Genomic DNA, 27,899 nt, shown 5'->3' on the forward strand with positions numbered 1-27,899 from the left:
ACTGAGCCTGCGCCTGAGAACCAAGGGGTTGACGGTTTGATTCCCAGTCAGGGCACATGCCTGGGTTGCAGGCCAGGTTCCCAATGAGGGGTGCATAGGAGGCAACCACACACTGATGTTTCTTTCCCTCTCTTTCTCCCTCCCTTCCCTTCAATCTAAAAATAAATAAATAAAATATTTTTAAATGGCCAGATTTCATCTTTTTTATAGCTGAGTAGTAAAGTCCATTGTATAAATGTACCACATCTTATTTATCTAATCATCTATAAAGGGCACTTCAGTGGTTTCCATATCTTGGCCACCGAGAATAGTGCTATAATGAACACAGGGGTGCATATATCTTTGCAAATAAGTATTTTCAAATTTTTAGGTAGAAACCCAGAATAGGCTTGCTGGGTCATGTGATAACTCTATTCTTAATTTTTTATGAACCTCCATACAATTTTCCAAAGTAGCTGTACCAGTTTACATTCCCACCAGCAGTGAGTAAGGATTCTTTTTTCTCCACAACTTCCCCAACACTTGTTACAACCTGTCTTGTTGATGATAGACACTCTGTCAGGTGCAAGGTGGTATTTCATTGTAGTTTTGATTTGCATTTCCCTAGTAGTGAAGTTGAGCATCTGCTGGCCATTTGTCTTCTCAGGAGAAGTGTCTGTTTAGATCCTCCACCCATTTTTTAAATGTGTTTGTTTGTTTGGTATTGAGTTGTATGAGTTTTTTATACATTTTGGGTATCAACCCCTTGTCCAAGATGTTTTTGCAAATATCTTCTCCTATTTGGTTATTTGCTTTTGTTTTTTTGGCAGTTTCACTTGCTGCGCAGAAGCACTTTAGTTTGATATAGTCCCATTTGTTTAATTTTGCTTTTACTTCCCTTGCACTTGGGGTCAAATTGATAAAATCTTTAAATAATTTATTGATAGAGTTAACATTTACTTCCTAAGAAAACACCAAAAACTAAGCACTTTAAAATAACGGTTACTGTTTTAGCCTACAAATCTGTAGTTGTGTAATTTTGTCTTGGTTTGACTGGATACTTTCCTGGTCTGGGCTCCACTCAACTATCCTCCGGCTCCACGGTCAAGCCTGGACTGACTGAAAGGTTAGAAATTAGACTCCACTGCTTTATGTAAGATGCTGCAAAATCATATGGCAAAAGTGGAATACATAAATTGGTGATAACTTTTGCAATTTACCACATGAATGCACATTTTCTAAGGAAAAAATACATTGTTATTGAATAATCTTTAAAATAGAAATAATAATATTTTCTCAATATTTATTTCATGGTAACCATGCCTAATTTGTTAATATTTTTCATGTGGAAATCTTTATAATGTGATGATATTAATATCAGTTACTCATTGTAGACCACAGCCAATTACAAGTGACTAATTCAAGGATAAAGGACCACTAAATAGTATTCATAACCACCATACCTATATAGGATTACTTTTATACAAAGACATTATATTTAATTTTTAAAGGATGAACATTTGCATTACAATTAATTTGTATTGAATGAAAACATAAAGAAACATTTATTCACAGAAAAATCTGAAAATTGACCATGGAAGCTGTTTCTCACTACTTTTTTAATGCAAATGAAGTTCACACCTGCAGAACAAATTCATTTACTCTATTGCTTGAAAAACAAAAGGTGAGGTATGAAGAGCTAGTGAGTTACAACAAAGCAGGTAATAACTTTCCTCATTGGTTATATGTTCTACTTCATCTTTTTAAGTATTTGTGAAAATAGTATACAGCAATAAAAGGAAATAATATGCCCTGTAATTACAGTATTTTCAAAATACATGTGAAAATGATCAAGAAGAACCCATCTACAGGGTGAAGATGTATCTGTGAGACTAAACAGATAAAAATGTTACACTCATTTATCACAAAGTTGTAGTAAATGAAATATGTCATACAAGCACAGAAGTAATTTTGTATTTATAAAATTCAATATGTCCATGTTAGGATGTTATTATTATTACTTTTTGCTTTGTCATTTTATTTTAGAACGTATTTGCTAAAAACCATGAAATACAAATCTAAGGTAGGATAATCAGCTACTTAAGGTAAATTAACAGAGTGCAAACATCATGAGAGTAAAAGAGAAAATCAGACGATCTGGAATGGCCTTTCCAGTAATACAAAAGACACTACCCTAACACGAAGGTCAATCAAATGGGATCTTACAAACAATTTCAAAATCGGTACATTTGGTAATCAACAGAACTGTAGGGCTCTCGTGAGATTGCCTTGAATAGCACAGTGTCACCACTGTGTGTTTTCTTGATGCACTCAGTTGTACGGCAACCACAGTGATATTAACAATTGGCCAACAAGGATGAAATAAGCTTTACATATACCTATTCATTTCTAATTTATAAATTACATACACAGGAGAAACAGAAAAAAGTATTTAAAATATAATAAGTGCACTTAATAAAATATATCTTTCTTCTTGGATGAAATACAATCAAATGGTCTTCAGTTCCATAAAACAATGATAGTTGTTTTTCTTCACTTCTGTCTCAATGCCTGAAACATTTCCTGGCATGGAGTAAACACTAAGTTTTGAAAAAAATAAATTATCAGTCTTTAATATAGAAGCATTTTTTCATCATTTTGCAAATCTATCTTACCAGTAAAAACTTAATCAAAACTTATTTTAGGTAGATCAAGTTAATATTACTGATTCATTCATTAAGAATTTCAGTTAAACTGCAGGTTTTACATTTCAGTTCGTAGCTGTATTTATCAGAGTTTGCACTGTGTTCTATAACTACATACTATCTTGAGATGTAGTCCCATTAGTTTTCATTAAACCTCTGGCATGAAGCTGACCTATCTTCCTGGTTATTTGTGCTTCTTCAGCTTTGGTGTTGAGATATCAATTGTCCTTGACATTCTCATCATCACTTGATTCATGGTTAGTGCAGAACAGATTTTTTTAAAAGTGAAGTGTTCAGCTAGTACTAATTTGATATTTCAAGTCACATTTTTAACATTTTTATTTTTAAATATGTGTTGAAATGAAGTATCCAAAATAAACTGTTCATATGAATAGTAATTTACAGTTGTAGATGTACATATATCTTTGAAATAAAACCGTCAATACAATCACAATGAGAAACGTATCTCTCATCCCCCAGAATTTTCTTTCTCCTCTTATTTATACCTGCTCCATCCCCCATTCAAGCACCCATTGATTTGCTTTCTTTTGCTATATATTAGTTTGCAGTATTTATAGAATTGTATATAATGAAAACATACAGCATGTTGCTTTCTTTATTCATTTACTACTTGATGTCTTCTCTTAGTGTCTTATTGTTGTAATTTGCTTCTTCTTATACTGATTTTTTTTATCCTGTTTGGACTAAACTTTACCCTGTCATCTTTATTTAAAATTGTGAAGGAAAATTAGTTAAGAAATGTATAGAACTTCTTAGAGAATGTACAGGCAGCATAAGTTGCAGAAACCATCTCCACTATAGAGATAGTCACCAAACTTCATTATGGTGATGAAACTGTAGAGTTTGTGACACGGGTGTGGCGGTTCGGTGCTGGGAGAGAGGGAGGGGCACAGGAAGTTCCTGAGGCCACCTAGGTGAAACACAGCTGCCAGCATGGCAGGTCTCAACCGATTCCCCTTCCCCAAGCATAGATGGACAGGAGGCCTTGCACAGAGTATGCGCAAGGTTAGCACAAGTAATTGACAAAAGGAGAAGCCCTCCTACCCCTTTCTGGTCCAGAAGACACAGCCACAAGTGTACCGTAAAGGTCAACAGGGCCGCAGGGGGGAGTGCTGCCCTGTCAGTCCAGCCAGGGAAAAGGACAGGACTGGCTGGGGGAGCTGGATCCTTTTGGAGTGAGAGGAAGTTTGGGCGAGGAGGTTTAAATCCAGGGGAAGGGAGAAGTGTGGGCTTCTTTACCTGGGACCCACTGGCGTGGATGAGTGAGCCACTGCTTTCATGGACTGGCAAGCCCTGGAAGCCATGTGACTGTGGCGGGTGGCAGGCCCCACGGCCACCATGACAGAGCCCCAGCACGGCTGACCACAGTGGTTGGCAGTGCCACCAGGTCCCCAGCATAGGAAGGGGCAGTGGCAGCATGGCCACACCAGCCCTACACGCAGACTTCAGGAAGGAGCCCGAGGCCCAGCAGGGGCAGGGAAAGAAGCTGAGCCACCTGGATGGCTGTGCTCAGCTGCCTGCAGTTCCCAAAGGACATTATTTATAAATGAAGGAAGGAACTCTGGGAACCCTTGGACTGGTCTGATGGAGTTTTCATCTGGGGGTTTTGGAGTGATGGACTCTGAGGTAGAAGCTTGTCATTCTTCCAAATTGTGCAGTTTTTGAATAAGAGTCCCCTTTCCTTTTTCACCAAGCCTCTGCTCCTGGATTTTGCCTATGGGTGGCGGCAGGCAGCTAAATCCCACTTTCTGTTTAGTAACATTTGTACTGAAGGAAAATTTTATTTCTTCAAAATAAAATGAATTCACATACGTTTCTGCTTTCTAATAAGCTTGAGGTAAGATATACATACTAATCAGGAAACCCCTGAAGAGTATTTATTGAAATTGCTGATGTTAAAAATTCACTGACTTCACTACTTGCTAGTTTCTATACATCTTAATGAATCAGGAATACCTTGGGAGATTTCTGGAACGCTGATCAACAAACACTTAAGACTTTACCATCTTAAATTCCTTAGTGTGTGCCCTTCATAAACAAATTCATAAACCTTTAAAATGAAGATTCTACAGTGCACTTGCACATGTGTGTGCACACACACCATATATCCATTATCCATTTAGACAAGTCCAAATTGTTTAAGACAAACATACAAACACTATTTGATTAACACCTGGTATGTAACTGGCTTCCGATTAAGACAGAGCACCTAACTGTGGGAAATGAAATGACCCTGTAGCCAGAGTGCCTATCCAAATATTGTAATGCAAACCAGCAATGTACGGTTAGTTGGGCCCACCGGTAATCTAACACATGGTGTAAATAGTACATCAGGGTTTATCATAATCGAGGAAAAGGGAGAAATAGCTTCATAACCAAGTGACAAAGGCTAGGATTTTACACTATTTTGGAACCTAATAAGTTATCTTGTTACTTTTTATTTAAACAGACAGAAGACATGAAACTCATGACACAGAGACAAACGACATTTGTATTCACGGCACAGCAGGCAGCATGAGATTCTTGTCAACACTTATCCCCCAAATCCCAGAGGGGTGAGACAGAGAGATTAGGTAAGTATTGTGCACATTGGACAGTATCACGGGTGAGAAATACTGACTTCGGAAAATGCACCTTTTTGAAAGCAAGTCTGGTCCTTCTTCTAAGATACATTACTTCAAACTTCAAGGTTTCTCACTGCAAACACAAACCTCAGAAGTGGCCCTAGTAAGGAGTGGTCATGACCTTGTGTTCTTGATATATGCAGGAAGACATGTGGAAACACGAGAAATCCATGGATGGTTATATCCTCCAATAGATGGTCTTGCAGTACACTGTATCATCACCAGAGTTTTACCAGTGGGTATTCCTCAGCTTAAGCTTATGGCCACATGAGCTACTTTTTGTAACTAGATCACAGAGGACGGAAAAGCATGGTTTTGATTCACACTGCTTAGTGGATTTTATGGCTACAGTTTTACAAAATGGACTGCTATTTCACCACAGCTTAATTAATGCGTATGTCTGAAAGACTGATGAGGAAAACAATCCCATTTGTGTGGAAAGAGAAGTGACCTATGGTAAGACTCTACCTTGATTCATGGTCATTGGTGAATGGATTTGAAAGTTGATGCATGGCCTGAAGAGAAAAAGATGGAAAGTTTGGTGACTAGGAGGTTCAGGGAGTAATCATGCAGATGAGCATAGAAAAAAGTGCACAAAATATGATCTTTCTATGGCACAATAACATCTACACTTGAACATCCCACAGAGAAGAAATCTAAATAAACATAATTTCTAGGCCAAATGACATCAGGCAGCTTCAATTATCAGCTCCCTACATGAATGACAGGGTACACCTCATAAATAGAGTAGATATGGTAGAAAGGATGAAAAGTGTTTATGGGCCCAACGTCATGGATTCTCATTCAAGAGTAATCCAATTAGCATTGAGGGGCAACAAATCAACCTTTCTCTCTCTCATTCATAGATCTCTCTCTCTTTCTCCATCTCTCTCTCTGTCTCCTTCTCTTCCTCTCTCTAAAATCAATAAACATATCCTTAGGTTAAAAAAAACTAGCAATCTAGTTACTGAGATTGCATAGTGTCCTACATTCCATCAACAGGGAAAAAGAGTGAGCCTTTAGTATGACATCATCCCTCAAAAGGTTCTAGGAGCCACTTGATGACAAATTGCTTATACGGATTTTTTTCTGTGTAAGAGATAATGATTCCTCTTGACTGTGAATGAGACACATTTGGCATATGGGTTTACTTTTCTGTCTACAAGGTACCTAGCACCATTCTGAGGCTTGTACAGTGTTTGCTCCAGAATGCAAGGAGTCACCAGAATCTAAAAGAAGCAAGGGAAGATTTTCCCCTGGAACTTTTGTGGGGAGCCTGGCCATGCCAACACCTTGATTTCAGACTTGCAGCCTCTACAACTGTGAAGAATAAATTCCGGTTATTTCGAGTTTTGGTAATTTGTTCCTGGCGTCCTGTTTAACTCAGGTTGATGCACTGAAGTGCTAGTTAAGGCTTAGAGGAATCTCCAAAGGGGAAGCAAAGAGGTGGTAGGTATTCATTACTGATTGGAGAACCGGAATGAGGACTGTAGTTTTTCATACATATCTTATTCTTTGGACTTGTCAACAAAAACTCCGGAAGACCTATCTGAGGGTCAAAAAAGTGTTTTATTCTTATATGGTGAACAAATCAGGAAGTGTAGCCCCCAACACAAATTAAAAGTACATTGCACCACAGGGAACTCACATCAAAGTTTTTAAAGGCAAAAAAAAAAAAGCAAGAAGCTGATTTTTAAGGGGGGTGCTTGACAAAAAAGGAGAAATCTTAAGGATACATTATACATTTTCTGATGGATTGGGACAACAGGGCATTTTCTAGTCTCAGCTAAAATAGCAGAGCAGTATCAGCTGGTGGCATTACCAGCTACGGCAAACATCCTAGTTTCTTTAAGGCTTGCCAAAAATAAGATATGGTGAAGGTCCTAGTTCCCTCGGATCTTGCAAAAATACGTTGTTGTAATTAACTAATAGAGAATGTGTCCTCTGTCATGCAGGCAAAATCAGAGTCTAAATTGCAAAAATGTTTGAATGGTCACGAAGTTATATTATTTTGTTAAATTTCACAGAGGCATAAGACATGCAGGCAGTTCCTTGGGCTCAGCAGCTCCAGCTCCACTTATATCATTGTTTACAATGCTTCTCCAGAAAGAATCCAACCAGTTTCCTAGGAACACAGCTCCCACAACTTGAGAAAACCAACTTGAGCACTGCAAGAGGAGGATCACAATGGATACTGTAGTGCCTAACCCACATCCCCTTCTTCACTGAGATGCTGCTCATTTCTCCATCTGCAGGCAGTACAACTGGGTTTTGTGCTATACACTGAGACCTCTCTGAGCAGTATTTTTGGTTGAAAAGATACATCTAACCCGGATAGTTGCTATCTTCTCAAGGTGCAGATACACACAGTGTTGGGTCCATGTGTGGTATCAAGGCTCAGATTCTTAGCTCAAGGTAAGACAACTCTGAGAAGTCATTTCAGATCCAGAACTCTCCATGAGACAGTGTCTGCATCACAGTTTACCCTTCCATTATGCCCAATTATTTTTTTTATACCCTCAATCATGTTGATTCTAAGAATACCCACCAGTACATTCACACATGTTTATGTCCATCCTTCTGTTTCCCAGGGAATCCAACCTGTTAAAAAAAAAATCAGCCAAGTAAATTTGGAATATAATTGTCTTTATTAAGTAATTTATGAATCCAGGAGCAAACTTTCTAGCAACTAGATTTGTGTTCAGAAGGGTTGTACAACATGAAACGTTTTTATATAAGAAAGGTGGGGCAAAAAAACCATCAACAAAAGAAAAGGATTATTTTTAGATCAGGATATCTTCTTTCAGCAGGAAGGTCACAGCAAGGGTTTTTATTATGCAGAGTGCCTCTTCTTTCTATGGAGGATGGAGAGAACCCAAGTGCCAGATTATTTTACTCTACATGTGCATGGCTAGAAAATTCCAGACTGGCTGATCAAGATTATAGTTCTAGGAAAAATTGAAACAGGAAAAGGTCAGGTATTAAATAAGGGTTTGGCTAGCACAAGTGATGACACCATTTTGGGTCTGTGATTTTGCTCTTTAACAAACCCAGCAGAAGACTTAAGTTTCAGATTTCCATTACTTACCTTTACTATTATTTATTTAAACTAATACATGTAGAACCAAGACCATCAGGTAAGTCACAATTTGTTAATACAACTTTATGTAATTTAAAAGTTTGTAAGAGAAAAGAAAAATATGTAGACATTATTTATGCCACAATATGTTTTATATTGTCAAATTCTTGTTCATTTAATTTTTTTTACTTCACTTTTTGGCACTTAATATAAAGGGGCCATACTCCTTTGTGGTCCTATTTTTAAATATACACAAGTTCTCCAATGAGCAGAATGTGTAAGCCATACAGACACATGGTATATTCTCAGCTGAGGTATTAAAAATATTAAAATATTTTAAGAAATAAATTCTTTAGGTTTGTGTGTAAGGAGAATAAAATAAACTCAGATATTCTCTTTTGGCTTAATATTTTGTATGTTTCATCCCTGTTGTTTTTTGTTCCTAGAGAACAACTCACTGTCAATATTTGTATTCCTTTTCCTGACTTTATTGGACAGTTGTCTTGGGGACTTTACAGAAAGTAGCATACAATGTCATATCCTATTGTCACATTTGCATATAAACAGCAAATACATTAGTTTATATATTTAAACATACAAATAAAACAATAGACATTTGGAACAAGGATAGTATTTTTTCTGAGATTATTAAAATACAGTTTTGAAATTATTTTGTGAATGGATATAGCATTTCTCTATTTTTAAAATTTTATTATAAATATATTGTTCTTTGAGGGAAAATGCTGTGTTCTCTTTGGTACATGGGACTGTGAGATGAATTCCCTGAAGAGATTATCTGGATCACTAGAGCTTGAAACTGTAGGCTAATCTCTTGCAGGGATTATTGGTCCCTGGTGTTTTCAAAATGACTTGTAATAAGGAGTTAGTGTAAATATTCTCTGAATATATGATGATTCACATTAATAACAATATTGCTTTAACTTTTAAATAAAAATTAACTTTGGATAAAACTTCCACATTATAACCTTCAAATAAACAACTAGAGATAATTATATATGTGGTTTTAGATGTCGAAGTTCATATGTAAACTAAATGACTCCATGGTAGATAACAAAAGAATAATTGTCTGTACTCAGAACAAAGAATGACTCATGTTGTTCTGGATATCAGAAGACCATTGTAAATCCCTCAAACTGGTTGCAAGTAGGTGATAGCTGTGACGCCGATTTCCTCACAGAGATTAAGGGTATAAATTATTGAACGGAATGGCTTGCCCTGCATTCCAGGTACTACTTGCTGAATATGTATCTGGATCTTATAACCTCTATTTTAATATGCATATTAGGGATAATATGCATAATCTATTATGAAAGTTAAAAGTGATAATCTATGTAAAATGACTATAACATTGTATGGCAAGCATGAAGATATTGAAACCACTTTTAAATTTTCTTTCTCAGACTGTTACACAGTATCTCACAGGAGGGATAACTAAGTTGTTGAAAGCTTCGATGATTGCTATGCTTATAAAAGTTATGTAAATATTTAAGTAAGAAAAGAATTCAGGATAATTCAAAACACTTAAGTCCATATTTATATTATTCTAAGACATAAATTGTACTTATTATTCAAGATAAGCTTTTGGTAAACATTTATGTTCTTTTCATCAGAATTTATTTTATAGTTAAGAACTGTGACAAATATGTAACTATGGAAATTCAGTGAAAATGATGAACTAATGTTACATTTTTGTTCAACAGGGAATCGGAAGCAAAACATGTAAGATGCCTCTTGGTTGTGGAATATTCCCCACATCAATGTTAATAATGTATCTAGTTTTTTAAATTTTTTATGTAGTGATTTTAGAGAAAGAAGGGAAGGAAAGGAAAGGAAAGGAAATGAAAGGAAAGGAAAGACAGACATTGATTTGTTGTTCCACTCACTGATGCATTCATTGATTGATGGGTGATTTTTTTTTCTGTGCCCTGACCAGGAATCAAACCCTCAACCTCGGCATACTGAGACGAAACTCTAACCCACTGAGCTACTTGGCCAGGACTAATAAATATAGATACCATGAGCGACAATGCACACTGCTAATAGCCATGATCATTGTGACTTTTCAAAATCATAAGTTTTATTGCATTCATGACAATTGACATTTATAGATATTTCACTTTATACTAAAATAAATTTTAGAGGTATGAAGTTTTATTTTATATTTACTTTGTAATTATTGGTATAAGAACAAGGCTACTATAGTAGCTGTTTTCAACAAATGATATATAATGTAACAAACTATTCTTTTCCTTCACCAATTCTAACTGAACTGGTCCAAGAAAACAAACAAACAAGAAAAAACATACCCATACTTTGAAAACATCATTTTACCAATTTCTCTGAAGTCAGGTGGAATGAATCTGCCAAATGAAAGAATCTCAGCCACAGCTGCTGCCCTGAAATTGATCTGTTTAGTATAACATATCTGTTTAATCTTTCACGATGGATCATGACACAAAAAGCATCTTGATATGAACTGAACTTGACATTTGCCAAATTATTTTCTCATTTTCTCTCCAGAAAAAACAAATGTTGTAAATTTGCAGCATATTCATAACATATACCAACATTTATGTAATTATGTAACATATGGCAAATGATAAATGGTCTATGGGATGTTGTATTCAAGATGCGCACTCATTCAAATAGGACTGAATTCTAGCTAAGTGTCTACATGTGATTTCAGTAAAATAATTAGTTTTGGATTTTTATGCTATTGTTATTATTCTTTATTTTTCTAAGTTATTATTGGTGAGGCAGATTTATTCAATTTTTTATCAATGTTCATATAACATTCATGTATTTTCATATTAAATGAAAGTATAAAAGTATAAATCAGAAATAATAGTAATAATTCAAAATCAACCTTGGGACATTTTCTTTTTTTACAAAGTAGAAAGATATTGCTGTATGGTTTGTTGTTTTAAGGAAAGTAATATATTAAAGTCATGGTACAAAAATATAACTCTTATTATGATATAGATTAAAGATTAAAAGCAAATCTGGAAACAGAAAAACTAGTGATGAAATTATTTGAATAAGCCAGGTAAAATACGATAGTGTATTTCATGAGTGTGTTGCAATTGATACAAAAATAAATTATTGACTTATGGGTAAGAAGTTTTGGAATACGATAATATGCTAAGTTTTAGATATGTTGTTTTTCAGATGCCTAGGTTTGAATTTACTAAGCTAAAATGCCATCATATTAAGTTAGTATAAATCGCTATGGAAAAAAATGTAACAGTTCTAAGACTCTATGATTTTAGTTATTGGGCATAAGGGAGATCACATGGGCAAAAAGAGTACTCCCCCTTTTCACATGGGGTGAATTGTTTCCCCATAGTTTTTATTAGTAATTAAACTGCTATCCATAGCTTACAACTCAAGTTACATGGACTGATAATCATTCTGCAACAATATACAATATCTGTCCAGAAAGTATCCAGCCACACCATGTGAAAAATAAAGACATTTATTGAAGAAGATACAAGATACAAGAAACATTGCACATAGGACAATGTTGCCTCATTTCCCTTCAACATAGGCACACTGGGACCTCACACAATTCTCCTAGCATCATTAGCAAATGTGGTGCAGTGTTCCTTCCACTATGGCAGCAGAAGCTGTGGAATGAATTTTGCCAGGACACTCTTCACACCAAGATCCTGTGACAAAAATCTTGGACACAGTAGTTTTTGTAATCCCCAGATCACCTTCTAGTTGTCGCACTGACAGTGGCAGATCTTTGTTGATTGCAACCTACACAGGTTCAACATTCTCAGGCTGTCTGAAGCTGCGGAAACTGAGTGTGCAATTTCAGTCGAGCAAGGACGGTACCTTCCTAAGACAAAATTAACACACCGCAGGGGAATATTAAAAATATATTATTATTCATGATATTATGGCTAGTTTTAAAAAAGATTAGCATGTAAAAATAGGAAAAGGCAACACAGTTAATAGAAAACAACTAGAGATGAGTCAGGTTTTGGAATTAACAGACAAGAACAGTAGAATAACTATCGAACAAATTCAATTACTTAACAGTAAATATGTTTATAATTAATGAATATATGTAGAACATTACCAGATAAAAATACAAATATAAATAGATATATAAACAGATAGAATTCTAAAACTGATAAATACCCTTGCTAAAATGACAAATTTATTCATTGGGTTTACCAGAAATTTGAATGTGGCAGATGGCTGGGCTGGTGAACTTGAAGATACTGGTTTTCCTCAGAGAAAAAAAAAATGAAAACATTATAAAGATAGTACAGTTATGTGTGAGATAATATCAAGTCATCTAATCTATACATGTAATTAGGGTCCCAGAAGGGTAAGAGGGAGTGATTGGGGCAAAATAGTATTTTAAGAAACATTGGCTGAATCTTTTCCAAGGTCTTTTTAAAAGCAATAAAGATCCAGGAATTTTAGCCCACTTCAAGTGGAAGTAAACCAACCAAACTAAAGCACACTTAAATTTATCATGTTGAAAAATGTTGAAAATAAAACAAAGAAAAAAAGAATTAAAGTATTATTTAATATTTATGTAATATTGAAAAGCAGGGAAATATATTACCTATAGAAAACAACTGTACTTATGAAACTGACTTCTACATAAAGAAATACTATCAAGCTGTAAAAATAAAGAAAATGTTATCTTTCATGTCAGTGTGGATGGGCCTGGAGAACATTATGCTAAGTGAAATAATCCAGTGACAGAAAGGGAAATATCATATGATTTCACTTATACATGGAATTTAATGAACAAACTGAACTAATAACCAAAAAATGAGACGGGTTCATAAATAGAGAGCAGCATGACAGCTAATGTGGGGCAAGGGGAAGCGGTTGGAGGGACTGAGCAAAATGGAAAAAGTACTCATTGACATGGACAGCAATGTAGTGACTGCTGGAGGGAGAGAGGTGTGTGAGGGGACTAAATGGTAATAAAAATATATAATTAAAAAGCTTAAAAAATAATTAAAACTAGAAGTAAAGTGAATAAAATATTCAAATGAATTAAAAGAAAGAAATATTCAAGACTGCATTTTATTTTTAGAAAAATTATTCTTTAAGAATAAACCAAAATTAAAACATTTTTATATAATTCTTAACTGTAAGAATCAGGACCAGCAGATCTGTACATTGTGAGATAAGCCTAATGAAGTTTTTCAAGATGAAAAAGATAAAATAAAATAAAATAAAATAAAACCATGTTCAAACTCAGATCTTTGGAAAAAATGAAGAGCAATGAACATGAGAATTGAAAATATCATTATACTATTTTGTATTTTTAAATATATGTGAATATTATATATGTGAATATTATATATGTGATAATAACTACACAAATAACAGGATTATAAAATGAATTATACTATTAAAAGGTTTTACCTCAATGTGAGGTAGTAAAATATTAACTCTAAGAAAACTTGACAAGTTGATGATGCATACTATAATTCCTAAATCATGCTCTGAAAATCAAACAGTTACAGCTTTCAATAGTAGTTAAAATGCAATACTATTTTTCTATCAATAAGGAAAAAGGGACAAAATAATAGAAAAATGGTAAACATAGGCAAAATGATAATCCTAAAACCACTGAAAACAATAATTACATTAGTTTCAAATGGACTACAGTTTCCAAATGAAAATACAGAATCTATGTTGGGGAAAGATACTTTATCAACTCTGTCTGGTATAAAATCTATGTCAGGTTTCAATTTTGACCAACATGTCTTTTCACTTTTATTACTATGTGTGCGCCATGCCATGGACATTAGCATTGGTAGACACTTAGAGATTTTATTTTATAATTTTTTAACCTCAAAAATACTTTTTTCTCTTTTTTTATTTTTCTTTTTAAAAAGATTTTATTTATTTTTAGAGAGGTGAAGGGAAGGAGAAAAAGAAGGACAGAAACATCAATGTGTGGTTGCCTCTCTCATGCTCACTACTGGGGACCCAGGACATAACCCAGGCATGAACCAGACTGGGAATCAAATCAGTTACTTTATTTTTTAATTACAGTTGACATTCAGCATTATTTTATATTATTTTCAAGTGTACAGCATAGTGATTAGACATTTATGTAATTTATAAAATGATACGCCTGATAAATCTAGCACCCTGGCACAGTACTTAGATGACACAGACACCAGCCTGCAGTGTCTGCAGCGTTCTGGATGGATGAGGCATGAGAGAAATTCACACAGATTACCGAGTCCAGTGGAGGAAGAGGGATGGCACGGCCTCAGAGTGGCCTGGCCACTCTCTCTAGGGGAGAGTGTCCCAATCCTTCCTTTGACAGGTTTTTATTGGAATCAATTTGAACAGGAATACAGGTAAAGCTCATTAATCTGTGTCTGGCAGTAAGGATCAAAGGATAGATAGCATACAAAGAACTATTAGGGCTCATTTTGGATCAAGGTCTATCACCTAAAAGGCTACAAAACTTACGGGAACAAACTCATTTCCTGCTTGGGCCTTTATCATTTAATTAAGAGCATTCTTAGCAAAGCAGGTTTCATAGGAGATTATGTATTCTTTCTCTGGCCTGATTACCCGGAACACCTGCCCTTTACAGCACGGGGCTGCACCACCCTCTGTCATTGTTTTAGGATTCAGTCAGGCAGGGGAAGTCAAGCAGCCAAGAGATAACAGACTTCTCACAGGCAGAATGAGAACTCAGGCTTTGTCAAAGCCTAGGGGCAAGGGTCCATCACCCCCTTTCTCCACAGCCCCCCAAGTCCTTCTCTGGGGCCTCCACGTGATCATGCCTGTCTTAGATTGTCCCCCGCTTGGGGAATCTTACCTGTCATTGGCTAACTAATCAAGCATTGGGGCCAGTTATGGAAAAAGGAGCAGAAGCAGTGCTCCTGCTAGGGAGATAAGCTTTGTCTCCTTAGTGGCTTCTGGTCTGAATGTCGCTCACTCAGTCTTAGCCATGGGGGGCAGGGGGGGGGCATGGTTACAGCTCCTGAAACTAGGCAGGTTGGCTCCCAACACTTAGATATTACAATAAGTTATTATTGTAATAACTATATTTCCTATGCTATACTTTACATCCTTGTGGCTGTTCTGTAACCAATCTGTACTTTTTTTTTTATTTTAATTTTAATCATTGTTCAAGTACCAATCTGTACTTCCTAATCCTTTTATCTTTTTCACACACACCCCATGCTCTTCCCACATGGCCTTTACTTGTCTTAGAATGTCAATCGTATTTAGAATTTTTATATTTTTCTGTGTTATAACTTTATAAATATTGTAGTAATAATTTGGAGTCAATTGCAATAGATCCAGTTCTACATATATTGTTTTGATCCAATATTTCAGCTGATTATCATTTTATTTTTATAATTTATATAATCACTTTATTTTTATTTTATTAGGACAAATAATGATTTATCAAATACTTTCTATATATTCTTGAAATAATAAGGTTATTATTATTATTTCTTGAAATAATAGGGTTCTTGAAATTATTTTCTTTAAAATTCTTTAAAGTTTTGAATTTTGTATTATACATATAAAAGTATAATTTTGGTATAGAAATAGGTGCAGTTAATATTACTGTTATGATTAGTTATGATAATTATATTTTAATTTAATTTACAATTATATGAAGAGGGAATCACCAGACAGAAGTTTAAAAGTACACTCAAAATATCAATTCTATTTTTACCTTTTAATGTTCTCCAAATATTGCAAAAAATTCTCATATGGGTCTAAAGTCAGATTACATTTTAATGTAGATTAAAATGCAGATTTTATTGTAGATAATTCAGATTTGCATATTGGTTATGTGCATCTACTCTGGAAACAAAAGGCCTATATTTGAATCTCATTTCTATCATTTGCTGGAAATATGGGCAAGTTACTAATTGTTATGAGCACTCTTTTCTTCATTAGTAAAAAGGGATGTAATAACTGCCAATTTCATAGAATAAATGAGGTAATTTATTAGGTTAACATAGTTAAAGCTCTTTAAAAATTGGGTGGCACATATTCTGTGATCAATTCTTGCTATGTCATTAAAATATTAACATGTAAGAGTATTCTAGAGAAACAGAACAAATAGGATATGTATGTGAATATATAGGAATGTTTTTTAAGAAATTTGCTCAAACGGTTATGGAGGCTGGCAAGTCCGTCATCTGCAGGTTAGGCAGGCAGGCAGGAGACGCAGGGGAAAGGTGATGCCACACTTCAATTCCAGGGGCAAACTGCAGGCAGGACTTCTTGTTCAGGAAGAGGGCTGTTTCGGTTCTTTTAAGGCCCTTCACTGCTTGCATGCAGCCCAATGACTTAACAGAGGGTCATCTGTTTACTGGAAGTCTACCCACTTAACTATTAATCACATCTAAATACCACCCTCACAGAAACATTCACAATAATGTCTGACCACACATCCGGGCACTGTAGCCCAGCCAACTTGACAATTATAATTAATCAATATAATTAATAACAGAATTTCCTTTTCTAGAGTAGTTATCCTAACTAAGGAAAAAAAATCCATTTTCTGCATTTGTTGTCTAAATATAAAGGAAGATTTAATGTTTCTAATTCCTTTACTGAACAGGGTGGATAAAAAATACAATTTCTTGATTTCACCCCAGTTATGTTTGTCCTATCAATTACTTTATCCACACTTCCTTCAGAATCATTTCATATTTTATTGAATTTTTTCATATTATTTTGGAAGACCTAGACATATATATTGTATTTTGCAATTTTGGTGCCATATTGAGGATATTTGTTAATTGTAACATTATTTTAGGCATATTATTATTTGAAATATTAGAATTTATGGTGTATATTTATTTAATATACACAGGATTAGATTTTTTTTTCTTTTATACAACAGTGCACCTTTGCCAGCTGTACAATGAAAGGTGACTTACTGGATTTTTTTTTTTTTTTTTTAGAGGGAAGGGAGGGAGGGGGAGAGAGAGAGTGAGAGAGAGAGGGAGAGAGAGAGAAACATCAATGTGCGGTTGCTGGGGGTTATGGCCTGCAACCCAGGAATGTACCCTGGCTGGGAATCGAACCTGGGACACTTTGGTTCCCAGCCCGCGCTCAATCCACTGAGCTACGCCAGCCTGGGCCTGGATTTTGTTTTTTAAACATGCTTAGTATTAAGTCAAATGACTTTTGTAAAGCATACAAATTCACATAAGAAAGACAAAAGGAACAAAACAAACAACCAAAAAAAAAATCCAAAAACTTATTTGACATCATATTGGTGATTAAATTTTTTAAAATTATAAAATTCAGCAAATTTAATAATTGTTCAAAGTTAATAGATGATGTATGCTACATTACATAAGTTACAGTTGTTTGTATAGAAAATAAAACAATAGTTAAATAATAATAATACAATAATAAACTGTTTCACATACTCACAACTATAAAACTACTTTTGCCCGCCTCTCTATGTAAGTTAAGATAAGCCATTGTTAGTGTAAATATTAGAACATATATTTGCATTTATCTAGTTTTAGAATATGTTTTCTATATTTCTGTTCCTTAGTGAGCATGTTTATAAGTATTATCCACAGCCCTTTGAATATATTTTAGGGTTATTGTTACAGAACCCCGTCAATGCTGTTCTGCAACAGCTGTGGGGTTCTATTGCTCACTGCCAAGAAGTGTGACTCCCAATGCAAGAGACTGGTGAAAAAAGGAAAGGGATTGTTTATTTACAGGTTATACAGAGCTAGAATAATGGCAGATTTCTGCCATTAATTGCCACTCCTTTTGAAACCACCCCAAATCATAGTCCTGCCTCACTTTGCCAAACCAGGCCAGTTTCAGAATATAGCAGCCAGAGGTCCTGTCTTTTAGAAAAAACAGAAGTCCGCAGATCAATGTTACTGGTCACGGTTCAGCTCCAAGCACCCCTCACTAATCCAGGTGGCTAGGCTGGTCCCCGGTAGTTCCATTGGCTCTGCTGCTGTCTTCTCCATGTAGACTTGAATGTAGGTGGCTGGGCAGGGCACCCCACTGCCACACTGCCAGCTCCAGTGACTCATTGGACTTCTGACTTTCAGACCTCTTTCTTACTCTAGACCACATGGCTTCTTCCTTTCTCATTCAGGCTGGCCTCATTTAAATGCTCAGCTGGGAACTTCCAGTGTGATCTCATATCCAGCCCTTCCTATGATATTTTAATGTCCACAATTTTTGCCAGTTCCTTCATATTTTGACCTTTGTTTGGCTGCCATCTTTAGTCAGGGTAAAAGTTCCCAGCATTGCCTGGACATCTGGGGTGGGCATCCACCCCCGTCTCTCTCACAGGTGCTATATCTTAGCTCTGTCTCGAGTCCCTGAATTCTCTCAATCAAGTACACAATTCCCCCAAGGTGGCAGGTAGCTCTCTTCCCTGCAGGAAGCATAGCTATTAATTTGCCATTGTTATGCATTGTATCTTAAACACCATTATTATTCACTGTCCTCTTCCCCCAGTCAAGGGTTGTGGGGGATACACTATGCACCCCATTACATTGTAGTAATAGTTCCCCAATAAAATTGACAAATCTAGTGAAAACACATCAATAGGAATAGTGCCATTTTTTTTTTCTTCTCTAAATGGTGTGTTATATGAACTATCACATCTTATCAGGAAAATAGCTCAAGAAATTGCTACTATATTAAAAAAATAAGTTTCAGATGACTAAAGCTCTGAGTTTAGGTAAAAATAACCTATACTGTAATTAAATGTAAAGCTAACTTCCTCAAAATATAATAATATGAATTCATTTCATATTAGTTTTTATGAACACTAGAGTTTTGTTTTCAGCAATGTTTACTGAATTATTTTTCATTTTTGCTTCAGGTTTGGGTTTTTTTTTTCCAAATCTTATTTAACAATATTGCCTAAAGCCATGTAACTTTAAAGCTTTATTGCAACAAGAAACATTTAGTTTGCAGGATATGATGGAGGTAAACAAGCTGTTTGCTTACAAGCAAAACATTTCAAAGGGCCTAATTAATAGAAGAGAGAGCAATGTTTTAGCTTTAAAGTTAACAGAGCACTAAATTATTAGCTTTGTGTTAGAAAACTTTAGATAACCTCCTGAGCTCTTTATATTCAAACATGTTGAAAAATCAAAACATTATTCACACTATTTATATACATCATGATATATATATATATATATATATATAAATATATATAGAGAGAGACAGATCACAGATACATATCATATATATATATATATATATATATATATATACATATATAACCTGTCCTTTATTTATTTCATGTTTTTAGAATACACATGGTATGTATTTTGGACATTAGCACCATTCACATCTAATAAAAAGTAAGGCTGCCTTACTAACTGGAAAAGGCACTAAACACAGAAATTATGATTTTACATGTTGTATGTTCATATTCTAATCAACTTTCTTCATTTTTAGTCATATTCAAGAATGTTTATGGTAATCTGCCAATCAGCAGGATCTTGAAATTTGCTGGTGGTCTTACCCTTTTCATCCTCTGCTGAGGTGCAATTAGTGTGGTTTTGTCTAGTTTCCCTCCCTTTCCCACTTCCCACTGCCAACAAAAGAATAGTTACATATCTTTTGGTTGATCTAGGGAGATAGGACCACGCTTTTCAAGCAACACTATAGTTTCTATCTAACTTATGAAGGCAGGTATTCATATATAGGACCACCCTATCCTCCTATTCCACTATCACATTGTTTCTTCTGTAAAGGGGGCTTTGAGGAGAAAGTCAGACTGTAGGCATCTGAGAATGAAACTCCATATATGCAAGCACACTTCCAGTAGGTGTGGGTGAGGAGAGCATGCAAGATCACAACTGGTTGCTCCAGAGGAATGGTATATAAATGGAGGACTATTTAATCTACTCCTGACTGTAGGCACCCAATTTTACCTGATAATGGGATTTTATTTTAATTAATTGATTTACTTAAAAATTATAGTTTATATGCAATATTATGTTAATATTAGGTATACAACATAGTGGCTCAACATTTATATACTTTATGAAGTAATCACCCAGTAAGTCTAGTGATCATCAGCTACTATACAAAGTTATGGTAATATCATTGGTTATCCTCCCCAGGCTGTGCACTGCATCCCTATGATTTATTTTATAACTGGAAGTTTATCCCTCCTAACCTCATTCACCTTTGTCACCAAAGAGGTGAGTTATGGAGGGATGGGAGAATGGGAGTTTAAATAATAAAAGATTTCAGCTTTCACAGAGCCTTTCAATGTCTCACTATATTCTCTCAGCCCTTATTATTTCTGTATTTGCTGACCTGACATCTTACTGGCAGCATCTAAATTTCATCACTGGGGAGTTTTTCTCTGAATGTCAATGTCCATTCTGCTTATTTTTGCTGGCTGTCCAAAACTGATGGGATAATAATGCCCCTGGTGGTAGCCCACAAGTAAAGTAGGCAGAAATTAATATACAAAATATCCATGGTTTCTCAGGGTTCCATTGCTTGTTTTACGTGATCAGCAATGTGCTCTGGAACTGAGCCCGTTACTTGTAGGGGAAATGGGAGTAAGCACTTGCTGGCTTCTTTTCATTTCCTGTCTCTATTACAGCCCTACCCCAGCATTTATGTGGATCACCTCCTAAATTAAGTATGTGAATGATTACTTGCTATCACTTAAATGTATTTCTTGTCAGACAATTTCCTTATAATTTTAGTATTAAGTATAATAGTGAAACAAGATGAAGGTAGACATAGTAAGTGACATTATAAGAGAGTTCTGATACAGTTCGATAGCAAAAAAGAAATGTGCCTAGAAGAAACTTTATCATTCCAGTACTATGGGTTCTTAGATGTTTGTGGTAGTCAATGGATTTAATAAAATAATAAAATAAAAAATAGCTGCTGTGATGAAAATAATAATAAATATTATGAACAATGTTGACTAATAAATACAGCCAGTTAGATGCTAATGAATAAATACCTTGAAAAAACAAACAAAACTGACCCAAGAAGAAATTAATGACATATAACTGTATTTATGTTAAATAAATTTAATTTATAGTTTATAATTTTAAAAAAACAAGATAGTTTCCCTTTTCCCTCCAAACAACACTACCGCCACCAATGACAACAACAAAAATCATATATGAAGAGACCAGGGGAAAAAAAAGAAGCAAATAATAAAAATACTTTCCAACTTTTGTATGAAGCCAGTATAACCCTGATACCCAAATCAGATAACACAAGACATAAAATCTGTACAGAAACAAAAGAAAGACAGCGTGTGTCTTAAAGTTTTCTGGATTTGTTTCAATAAGGCATGGTGAAGCATGTAGACATGAAAATGTCATGAAGGGAAAGCTTTTACTCATGGTTTCCTATAAACAGCTGGCATGGGTAGCCCAGAATGAGGAGGTAGGATGATCAGTCAGGGGAGACAGGGGAAACATTGGGCAAGGGACTTTACTGTGGTTTCTGGAGTAAAGAACAGAATAAGAAGTCTATGTAGGTTTAGAAATTTGCTAATTTGAATAGTTTCAAATTAGCATTAGGACTGTCCTTACTTGTTTAGGACTTGGCCTTGGGCTGAGTAGGTCAGGTGGATAGTAGCCCAGATATGGGTCTGGATTGGTTGGTTTGCATACCAAAGGCATACTCCAAAAGGCAGTTGTTTACCATCTCTAAGACTTAGCTAACCCATAAAGAGACAGCCCTTTTAAGGTCATCAAGACCCACAGATGTCACAACATCAGAAAATAGGAAATAAAATGTATTATCAATTGTGCATATTTTATAGGCATTGACAAAAATAGCTGAAATTGAATTGTCTTTTTCTTTTTAAGAAAATATCTCTGTGTTTTTTTAGGAAATAATAAAATACACATTTTTTCAAAGGACTAGAAATGGATAGACCTATTCACTTTAAAAAGAAATTTGACCTAAGAATATTTAAAAGTGTAAATTCTGAGTTTGAGAGCCAGCTTCTTGGCATAGGGTATTTCTGACACACAGAAGACACCAATATACATGTCCACTGCACAGACATTCAGACCAGGCTCAAGACCAATATAAAACATAAAATTCAGCTTTTGGTGAAATTTACTGCATGCTTTTTGAGGTGAAGGCACAAATTTGTCATGTATCTAATCTAAAACAAAACAAACAAAAGAATCGGGGTGGTAATATGAGAGCTGGACAGTGTAGGAGCAGGTTGAATGATATATAAATTTCCAATATTTATTCAAAGAATGCAAACATATACTGAAAAAGTAATGCTTTTTTATTTGAATTTAGTTCTGACAAAAAGTCATCACTTGACAATTGCATAAAGAACTAACTCCCTTCTTTTATAGGGGGATTATCTATGACCTTCAAATTGGTTAAACGTTCTTTCAGCAGAAATTGTGAGACAGGACAAAATTTTAAACAAGTTGTCTTGGGATGCACTTAATTCTGATGAATATTTTAAAGCCCTCCCCACCATTTTTAACTACAATTTAAAGAAAAATTAGTTTTATATGGTTATTAATACTGGCATATCTATGACCCCAGTAACTAAAGATTCTGAAGTTATAAATGAACTCTTTTTTCTCTACTTATTATTGACTGAATGTTTGTATCTCCCCTGAATTTATAGGCTGAAGTTCTAATTCCCAAGATGATGGAATGAGGAGGTGGGGCCTTTGATAAATAATTTACCAAGGTTATGAGGGTGGAGCCTTCATGAATTAGAGTACCACCAGAAAGCGTGCCTCTTTTCTCTGCTCCCCACTTTGTGAGGACACAATAAGAAAATAGACATCTGCCCATTAGGAATAGTGTCCTCACAAGACACCAGATCTGCTTATGCCTGGATCTTGGACTTTCTAGCTTTCAATTCAGTCAGAAATGAATGTTTATTGTTTAAGGCAGAAATGAATATTTATTGTTTAAGGCACCAGTCTATGGTATTTTTACTGTGGCTGCCTGAAATGACTAAGTGTAACAGTAAAAATTGTAAACTATACATTAAGAATGATACAGTATATGGCACTTTAAAAACAATATTAATAAAAATAGTGTTAAAAGTATAGAGCACAAACCGTTATCTGAAAATTTAAAATAGATAATAAGCTTAAAAATAATCTTATATTAAGACTAAATAAAAAGTGTAAAGAAGCATAAATAAGAACAACTCTTTTTCTAGAAATACTAAAGGTAAGATTTGTTGCGTGGGTCACCGGCCAGCAGTGACCACGAAACACTGCGGATGGCTCGCCGAAAACACGCGAGAAAAAACATGCACAGAGACAAACTAGTTTCTGTGGGGAAGTAGGGACGAAATGGCCACCCCCCCTAGTGGGGAGTACGCCGATTTACCATCCATACCTGCTTTTATTGGGCTCATTTTGCATAATAATTCAGGTAAAGTACAGGACTCATTAGGGGGAAGTAAGGAACCATAGAAAACAAGGAACTCTGCCAGTCTATTTTGAGTTGGGGTCAAAGAGCTGTAAGACTTTGAGGAACAAACTAACTTCCTCCTTGGACCCCTCTCATTCAACTGAGAGCATTCTAAACAAAGAAGGTTTCACAGTAATTTACATATTCTTTCTTAGGCCTGATCACCCGGGGAATCCGCTCTTTTCAGCACAGAGCTGCACCACCCTGTCATTGTTTCAGGCTTAGGTGGAGCAAGGGCACTAAGGCAACCAAGAGATAAGGAGATTTTCTCCCAGACGAGGAGAACTCAGGCTATGTCAAAGCTGAGGAGCGAGGGTCCATCACCCTCTTTTGCTGCAGCCCCCCAAGTCCTTCTTTTGGGGGGCCTCCCAAAGTGATCGTGCCTGGCTTAGGTCGTTCCCCCCGTGGGGAATCTTACCCATCTTTGGCTAACCGATCAAGCTTTTTGGGGTTCAGTTATGAATAGAGCAGCAGAAGCAGCATTCCTGCCAGGGAGATAAGCTTTTGTCTCCTTGCTGGCTTATGGTTCCAAGGGCATTCCCTTAGCCTTAGCCTGGGTGGTGGTTTCAGCTTCTGATACCAGTCAGGGCGGTTCCCAACAAAGATTTCTAATAGATGTAGAAGACATACATGCCTTTTCAGTTAAGAATAGGTTACCATATTAAATAGCTTGAAAGGATTTTAATTTCCTAAATGAACTAATGGTATTAATCTTCTCTTCCTTGGGGAATTACTGACATAGAGCCACCAAGATGCGATCTTTGTAGTATTAAACTTACATCACCACCCCATATCAAAAACGTGTCTTTTGGGATATATATTCTACTTTAACAAACACACCTCCAACAGTCATCAAAATAATCATTCCAGATCAGACTCTAATTTTTTGCTGGACAAATGAATGAAATAATATTAATTAGATGATGCCAAAGTTGATTATAGGTTAAAAGATTAAGTAAAACAACCATAAAATCTGTAGATTTTCTTAGTAAAAGTCAATATTCTGGAAGCATTATTTGTAATGTATTTTGTATGATTGAAGGACAATAAGAAATCAGTTAGGAGGAGAAAAGTGAGCAATGTTTTTAATACATGTTCTTTATATAAAAACTTCTAAAATGTATTATTTTATTTTGCTAGTATTTACATTGTACTGATACCATTTTTTAAAGCTTAGCAATTTTGAGGATTTAAATGATCTGATAAAGAGCTAGAATTCATTAAATTTTATTACATAAATTATTTTATAAATTCAGTTTCTAGTTTTCTCTTTCAAATTGTGTAGATATTAAATAGCATGCTGATGCTATTAAAAGACAGCCAGGATAACCACATACAGCTCTAGGTATATTAGGAATCTTTATTTTTTAAAGATGCATGGGATAGCTCAGAGATAAATGCTACTGAATGCTTAAAGCTTAATAAACCATCAAATAATTAGGCAGATCAGCAACCAATTTTCTGCTTATCTGCCCTAAACACTATACTTACAATACTACCTCTCATCTCTGCAGTCTAGAATGTGCTATCAATATACCTAAAGATATTCCTTTCATTTCAACTCTAATTCCAAATTTGTAAACAAGATTTTGTTACTATTCCAATGTTGTCATTTGAGACATTTCTATAGAAATGAAAAGTTTTTAGTTATATCAATTCTACATACATGAATTTAATAAAAATAATATAGAGCATATAGAAGACACTGAAATTATGGAAACAAATGAGACAATGTGTTTCATCATGAGCTCTTAGTTCTTAAAGGTCACATCTGTTGTCATTCTTGGAATATAAGTAATTTAGATAATTTTTGTAAAAAAAAATTTAAATTACAACACTGACATATTATCCTTATGTTTTCTATCCCTCCTGCTCCTAGAAACTATTAGTGTATATTTTATTAGATAAAAACTCAGAAAGTTTTTCATTCAGATTTTATTTTTTATGAGATTGACCTTCATGTTTTGTTGGTGGAAATTAGGCTTTTCCACAGGGTCATGAGGAAATCATTCTAAGGACCCACAGATAGAAGGTTGAAGTGGGGCATGGTTTATTTGTGTGGAAATAGAGACCACCCCCTGGGTCTCCAATGGCCCATCTCCATCTGTCCTGCAATGGAAAAAGTCCAGTCATGCCCTCAGCAAGGCCAAGACAAAAGCCAGTGTCTAGAGTTTTTACTTCATATTAAAGTTTAGTCTTTTAGAGCTTGAAGGCAGCTGCTAAGTGGTCTCAGTCCTCATCAGGTTGCTTAGCTTGTTCCTGGCTCTTTGGTGGTGGAGTTCACATGGTTGTTGGCCAGTGGCTATGGGGAGAGAATGTAGGAGTGCACATGGTGAGCGTGTTACCAGGTGAACTAGAGAGAGAGCTGCTTCTCTATCCCTTGGAACTATACCAGCTTGAATCTGGGACAGACCAAGTGCTTTCTCAAAATGATCAATTAATTTTCTAGCTATTTGTAGTCTTTCGATGGGTTTACCTCCCATACAATCCCTTCTCCCCAGTGGAGACTGACAGGCCTCTTTGGTCAAGAACCACCCCCTGTACCATTTTGACTCTGTTTTGCCTGTGCTTGCCTTCCCCTTTTCCCACCTGGCAATCTTATGGGGAGGGCAGGCAGGGTGTTAATTCTCTTGGCAGAGCAATGCTATGATGCCCTGGAGTGTGAAGCTGTAGCTTCCTGGGGAAACAAATAGGCTCCTGCTTCCCTTTTTATTAAGTTCAATTCTAATCCCTTTGCTTCCTTTCTAGCTGAACACCAACAGTGCCATATGGAGTTTCATTTTCAGGATAAAAATTTTTAGCTTAAAACTTTTCTATGGATACTCCTTCTCTAAATTAAATTATATGAAAACAATAGAAAATAAATTATATATATAAATATATGCATATCATATTTGGGCTTTGATAAATGTAAAATAAATGGTTACATTCCTTCCCACTGAAGGAAGCATAGCAAAACCAGTATTCTTTTATTGATATTCACATATCAAAAACTATGTGTAAATTGCCCTGAAAAACTATTCTTTGAAAAATGAATTTTGATACAAAAGAATTGTGGGACATCTATTTTACATCCTGTGAAAAAATCAGCTGAGAATGGATCAAAAAATCTAAATATAAGTGTTAAATTGTATAAAACTCTTAGAAGAAAACATAGTTATAAACCTTCATGAATTTAAATGAGGTAATGATTTCTTAGATTACAACAGCAAAAGCAGTAGCAATAAAATAAAAATATGTAAACTAGTCTTCATAAAAATTAAACATGGCTCGAAGGACAGTATTTTAGTTACTTTGTTCTACTGTAAAAAAATTTCCATAAACTAGATGGCTTGAACAGCAAACACAGTTCTTCACAGTTCTGGAGGCTGGAAGTCTGAGATCAGGGTGTCAGCTTGGTTGAGTTTTTGGTGAATGTCCTTTTCCCAGTATATGAAAAAGTCCTCTTCTTTGTGAGTTCTCACATGGTGAAACAAGAGTGAGCTATTTCTTTGATCTCTTCTTATAAAGGCATTAATCCCATTCACAGATCCTCCACATATCCAGATTAATTGTGACCTAATTAACCCCCAAAGGCCCCACCTCCAAATACCATCATACTGTGAATTAGATTTCAACATATAAACTTCTGTTCAGCATGACAAACATTGAGTCTATAACAGACATTATCAATAGTTTGAAGAGGTAATCCCTGAGAGAAAATATTTACAAAATACATATCAGATAAGGAAATATCAAAATATATCTAGAAAATATAAAGAAATCTTGCAATTCAACAATACAAATACATGATACCATTAGAACATGAAAATAGAATTTCAATATTGTTCCAAAGTGATATGAAAATGGTGAATTTTGCAGAAGAAGAAATGTTCAACATCATTAGTCATTAGAGAAATGAAAACCAAAAACAATGATATACAACCAGTTAAATTTAATTAAAAAGTTGGTCAAAAACAGGACTGGGATATAGAGAAACTGAAACCCTCATACATTAGAGATGGAGGGTAAAATTGTACAGATGCCAAAGTCCAA

Source organism: Phyllostomus discolor, chromosome 1 (assembly GCF_004126475.2).
Source record: "Phyllostomus discolor isolate MPI-MPIP mPhyDis1 chromosome 1, mPhyDis1.pri.v3, whole genome shotgun sequence".
Classification (NCBI taxonomy): domain Eukaryota; kingdom Metazoa; phylum Chordata; class Mammalia; order Chiroptera; family Phyllostomidae; genus Phyllostomus; species Phyllostomus discolor.